Genomic DNA, 6,000 nt, shown 5'->3' on the forward strand with positions numbered 1-6,000 from the left:
AAGAGATACAGAAATGGCACTCACAATGGAGCTCCCTCTCCTAGCTGGTCTCTGCCAAGGCTGCACCAAACTGGGCTGGAGCCTAAGGGAAAGACACGGGGTTAACGTGAGGCAGGCAGCGCCCCCAAGCAGCGATTCCTTTGCCTAGCCAGAGCAGGTACCGCCTGCATCACCCACCACTTCCCTTTAATCTCAACCCTCTATAAATAAATAAATAAATGAATTGGAATTACCCTCCCCGGGGAGAAGGAGCGCTCCTCCAGCCGCCGGCTCCTGCTGAAGGAGAAGGACAAGGTGCCGCCCGGAGGGCTTCTCTACGCGAGTGCGGGGGAAAAACAACGGCGGCACCCACGGCCGGGAGCAAGTATTACCAGCTAACTTGCCTAAGCAGCCCTGAACCGGCGCCCCGGGGGCTCGCTAGGCCCACAGCGGCAGCGCCTCGGGGCTGGGTGGGCGCCTCGGCCGGCCGCACGCTCCCGCAGCAGTTGCCCCTGATCTCGGGTTTGCCCCCCTGCAGTCGGCCAGCAGCACTGCCGCCTCCTGTCCGCCATTAGAGGGACTCAGCCAAACAATACGGGAATGGAGCAGCGACGACGGCAGTATCAGAGGAGCGCCGCGCCGGGCAGGGGAGGGAGGCACACGCGGAGGGGGGGGGGCGGCAAGGGCGGTGGGTGGGGGGAGGCACAGGGGCAGAACAACAACGAGGGCCCGGCGAAGAAGGGAGGGAGGGAGTTAAAATAGGAGGCGCTAAACTAGACCCGGCCCTTCCTCCAAATGCCCCCGTCCCCCCCGCCCCAGCGTTGCCCCCGGGCGCCCCCCATTTACCCCCGTCGCCCAACTCCGGGCCACAATGGTTATCCGCGGGGCTGCCCTGGTCCTGCTCGCGCCGCCGCCACAAGGGGTGGCGACGCAGCGGCAACGCCACCGTAGGGTACTTCTGCCGGGTAGCTCGGAGACACGGCGGCTGCTCTCCCATCCCCGCCCTGGGGGCAGTTCCGCGCCGCCACCCGCCGGCCAGCTCGCCCCTGAGGCGCAGCACCCCACACCCTCACCTTACCCGGCTCCCCAGCTGCTCGCGGGCACGGACCCCCCCCCGCGGGGGACGCACACACTCTGCGCTACTCCTCCGCCGTCTCAACTCTAACTCGGTCCAGTCCCGAGCGAAGCGCAGCTGCTAGCTAAGGGGAGGAGGAACGGGGCCAAGGGAGCTCGGGGAGATCCGCCTCCCTGCCCCGCCATTGGCTGCCTGAGAGGGCGGGCTCTCGCGCTGGGCTAGCGGAGTGGATGGGCAGCCTGTCCATCAGAGCCGCCCGCAGACGGTTGACCCTATAAACTGCCAATCTTTCTCCTGGGCATGCCTGGGGTTTTTCTCACTTTGATCCGTCAGGTTTGAGGAACCCGGATCGTTGCCCACCGAATCATTACCCGCTTCCGAGGGTGGCGCTCCTTGACAGCAGCAACTTGCAGAAGTTCTCGCTGCCGCCTGCCCATGTTCTGCTGGCAGGGAGGGTGCGCTGCCCGTCCTAGCCCTGCGTTCAGGTCCCTGCGGGCGCCAGAGAGCGCGGGCTCACCTCTCCCTCTCCACCCCCTAGCGATGGGGCTGGTGGGGCTCTGGCATGGTCCCCCGAGAGGTCCGACCCCCTTCCTTTCTTCGGTAGGGCTTTGCCCCTGGGGCCATTTCCACGAGGGACAGACCGTGGATAATGGAAGTGCTCCCCCATGGGCAAGGGAGAGTGCACGGATCCCAGCTAGGGCGCTTCACTGGCGCTGGGCAGCCCGCCCTGCGGAGCGGCGGAGCCCGCGCCCTGGGACGCCCTCTTGCCCCAACCACTGTGGGGGAGGGCGCCATGTCAGCCGCCGACATGGCTCCTGGAGGAGCTGCTGGTGGTGGTAGTGGTGGTGGTAGCAGTGGTGACGTCCTCCATTTTGTCGGAAGCTGCTGCGGGGAGCTTGGGACCAATTCGAACCAACGTGGAGCGCCCATGTGAGGCACTTCTGCGCGGCTCCCGCGGGAGGAGGAGTCGGGTGCCCCCGGCAGTGCCGTGGGGTGGGCAAGAGTGCTGAGGGTGGCTAGGCGCCGGGAGCCAAGCTCTCCGCCGGTCCTCCGCCAAAATGGAGGATGCGCACTTCCCTTGCGCGCCTCCTTGCCCCCGCGCTGGCCATGGCATTCACGCCCGCTCCTTCGAGGACCGGGAGAGCTCAGTCTCCCATCTCGCGGGCCGGTCTCGCTCTACCCTATATACTCATCCTCCTCAGCCCAATAGAGGGGGAGAGAGTGCGCAGTGCTCGCCCTGCCTCTAGCCGGTGTCAGTTCGTGTCGACCACGCGGAGCAGTGTCCCTGGAGAGAGCGTCTTGGCGTGCGCCAGGAGACCAGCTGAAGCCGCTGGCGCCATTTCCAGCGCAGCGCTGGGAAGCTCCCGCGGGATCCGCCCGGGCAGCCCAGGAGCAGCCCTGCTCTTGGCTGTCACGGAAGTCACTTGAGAGATGGCTCCTTCCTCCACCACCCTTGATGTGTTTGGTTAATAGTTTTTATGTGTGGGAGAGACCAGAAATTTTCTATCTTTTATTGTCACAACAATACATCAAATTTCTTCCCAGTGGTCGCACCCGGGAGACAGAAGCTTCAGTCAACAACTCAAGCCAAAAGCTTCTCCAGCACTGTTACTGTATGTTGTGGATGGGAATTAATGTGTTGAGGTTTATTTTCACACCATTTCAGCCATCAGAGGAAGCTTGGAAGGGACACTTGGTGCGTGGGGAGAGAACACCTCAGGGCTGGTGACAGCTTGTGCCACCATTGCTTCTTCCTGAAAAGGTGAGCTGATGGCAAAACAGCTCTTGCACAGCCATTGCCAAGGAAGGTGCCATGGAGATGAATCACCACCCCTTTTGAAGGTCTCCTCAAAGTTGCCCTGTAAATTCATAAACTTTGTTGTACAGCATCACACCATACCTTCCGCCTAATAATGTTCATAGTAACCAGCAGCTTTTGAAATTTCAGTATTAAGTCACATGTGCTCTATCAGGTCAGCTGGCTCCTGACCATTTCCATTATTAGCCTTGGATATTTTCTAGGTTACTAAAAGTCATCCTCCACATAACATATTTTCCAACCTTTCCAGATGTACATCTTAAGAAGACCTCTTTTGTTCTAAAACAGTGCTTATCCATAAATATTTATGTTCTGATGAAGTTCGGAAAGAAATTGAAGAAGACTTAAGCACCTGGTTTTGAGAGCTTTGATGCATCCGGAGATGGATGGTAGAAAATGAGTGGTTTTCTAATTTAGAACATCTTAAGTGAAACTTATCACTTAGTAGTCATGAAAAAAGTAATCAAACAGCACCTTCCTCTTACCACTGCCCTAGTAACAGGCACTGTCTAACAGTGTTACATTGAACTTTTATGTAGCAAGGTAGCAATAGAGCATTTCATTAATGTTTTAGATTGCATAGTTCAAACAGATGTTAATAGTTTTGCTTGTGATTTTGAAACTCTACTGAATTGTATTTATACAGAAAAGTCTATAACTCCACAGAACCCTTGTCCCCTTATAGACATGTAACCCTATTTTTTAATTCACATGTTTAAATGTAAAAAAAAAAAAAAAGAAATAAGCCATGACTTTTCCATTATTCTTTCAGCTGACATAAGGAAAGAGGAGGAAAACGTTAAGACACCTATGTAAATTCTTCTTCACCTGTAAAACCATGTATAATTCAGATTATTTTTAAGAGCAATCCAGATCAAGTAATTCTTTTCTTATGGTTTGAAAGAGTTAGCATTAGCTCAAACACTAAGCAGTAAAATCTCTTCATGAAAACCAGAGAATGGATGTATTTATAGGCTCCACACCACTGACTTCATGGACAGTCCTGACATCAGCAACTTCAGTAGAAAATGTCAAACGTATTGACTGGCAGTAGATAAATTCAACAAAGCTGAACCAACAGTATGCTCAATGACTTACAAGAAGAGTGACATCCTTCTATCTGTCATGGAGTAAAATTGTCTCAAAAAGCAGTTGACTGTATTTGGAATGAGAAGTATTCTGATATATTTTAAAGAGTTTTATGTTTCAGCAGGAATCATAAGCATATTACCAAGCCAACCTTCAAGTGATGCATACTATATTCTAGGAACAGGATGAACGTAGTTTAAAGATGCCTCTTGCTATCAGAAGTATTTATCTATGATAAAGAACAGAGACATTTGTTCCAGAATTAGAAGGAAACATATTCCTTTCACTGAAGGACTTTCTCAGTCTGATCACTACTTAGGTTTACATCAATCTAATTGTCTGGGTGTCTAGAACAGAGTTCGGAAGAATGAAGAAGAAATTACTTCTTTGCCTCAGTCTTCACTGGCAAATGCTCTGACCACACCACCCAAGTCTTAGAAGAGGGAGGCAGGGACTGTGAGAATGAAGACCTTGGGCCCACTGTAGGAGACAATCTGGTTCAAGACCATCTTAAGAACCTGAACATACACAAGTCCATGGGACCTGATGAAATCCACCCACAGGTCCTGAAGGAGCTGGCAAATGAAGTCGCTAAGCCACTGTCCATCATATTTGAAAAATCATGGCAGTCAGGTGAAGTTCCTGATAACTGGAAAAAGGGAAATATAACCCCCATTTTCAAGAAGGGGAAAATGGATGACCTGGGGAATTACAGACCAGTCAGTCTCACCTCTGTGCCTGGCAAAATCTCCTGGCAGATTTTCCTGGAAGGCATGTGAAGGCACATGAAAAACAACGAGGTGCTTGGTGACAGCCAGCATGGCTTCACTAAGGGGAAGTCCTGCCTGACCAATTTGATGGCCTTCTATGATGGGGCTACGGAACTGATGGACAGGGGTAGAGCAGTTGATGTCATCTACCTGTACATTTGCAAAGCATTCGACACTGTCCCATACGACATCCTTGTCTCTAAATTGGAGAGACATCAATTTGATAGGTGGACGACTCAGTGGATAAAGAACTGGCTGGATGGCCACATGTAAAGAGTTGTGGTCAATGGCTGAATGTCCATCTGGAGATCAGTAATGAGTGGTGTCCCTCAGGGATCGGTGTTGGGACCAGTCTTCTTCAACATCTTTGTCGGTGACATTGGACAGTGGGATTGAGTGCGCCCTCAGCAAGTTTGCCGATGACACCAAGCTGTGTAGTTCGGTTGATATGCTGGAGGGAAGGAATGCCATCCAGAGGGACCTTGACACACTTGTGAGGTGGGCTGATGCCAGCCTTGTGAAGTTTAACCATGCCAAGTGCAAGGTCCTACACCTGGGTCAGAGGAATCCCAGGCACAGCTACAGGTTGGGCAGAGAAGAGATTCAGAGCAGCCCTGCGGAGAAGAACTTGGGGGTGTTGGTCGATGAGCCGACTTCAGTGTGCGCTCGCAGCCCAGAAAGCCAACCATATCCTGGGCTGCATCATAAAAAGCCTGACCAGCAGGTCGAAGGAGGTGATACTGCCCCTCTACTCTGCTCTTGTGAGACCTCACTTGGAGTCTTGTGTGCAGTTCTGGTGTCCTCAACAGAAAAAAGGACATGGAACTGTTGGAACAGGTCCAGAGGACGGCCACGAGGATGATCAGGGGACTGGAGCACCTTCTGTGTGAAGCTAGGCTGAGGAAGTTGGGGCTGTTCAGCCTGGAGAAGAGAAGGCTGTGTGGAGACCTCATAGCAGCCTTCCAGTATCTGAAGGGGGCCTTAAAGAATGCCGGTTAAGGACTCTTCATTAGGGACTGTAGTGACAGGACAAGGGGTAATGGGTTTTAACTAAAACAGGGGAAGTTTAGATTGGATGTAAGGAGGAAGTTCTTTACTGTGAGGGTGGTGAGGCACTGGAATGGGTTGCCCAGGGAATTTGTGAATGCTCCATTCCTGGAGGTGTTCAAGGCCAGGTTGCATGAAGCCCTGGGTGGCATGGTTTAGTGTGAGGTGTCCCTGCCCATAGCAGTGGGGTTGGAACTAGATGATCTTAAGGTCCTTTCCAA

General features: G+C 53.0%; 1 protein-coding gene across 14 annotated transcripts in view; it reads right to left on the minus strand.

Annotated features, from left to right (window-relative positions):
* Positions 1-1,510, minus strand: part of ZMYM2 (zinc finger MYM-type containing 2) — an 86,884-nt gene extending 85,374 nt beyond the window's left edge. For 8 of the 14 annotated variants that reach the window (XM_062615266.1, XM_062615256.1, XM_062615261.1 and 5 more), the window contains exons 1-2: positions 1,058-1,509; positions 25-82 (exon numbers count right to left, since the gene is read on the minus strand). The gene's annotated coding sequence lies outside the window, so the exon portion shown is untranslated. Of the gene's footprint in view, positions 1-24; positions 83-1,052 lie in introns of all 14 variants that reach the window. The other 6 variants (XM_062615263.1, XM_062615258.1, XM_062615269.1 and 3 more) reach the window with 4 other exon arrangements.
* Positions 1,511-6,000: the final 4,490 nt, after the last annotated feature.

The sequence above is a fragment of the Pezoporus occidentalis genome, unplaced genomic scaffold, assembly GCF_034315485.1.
Source record: "Pezoporus occidentalis ecotype Australia unplaced genomic scaffold, CSIRO_AGI_Poc_V1 ctg18, whole genome shotgun sequence".
Classification (NCBI taxonomy): domain Eukaryota; kingdom Metazoa; phylum Chordata; class Aves; order Psittaciformes; family Psittacidae; genus Pezoporus; species Pezoporus occidentalis.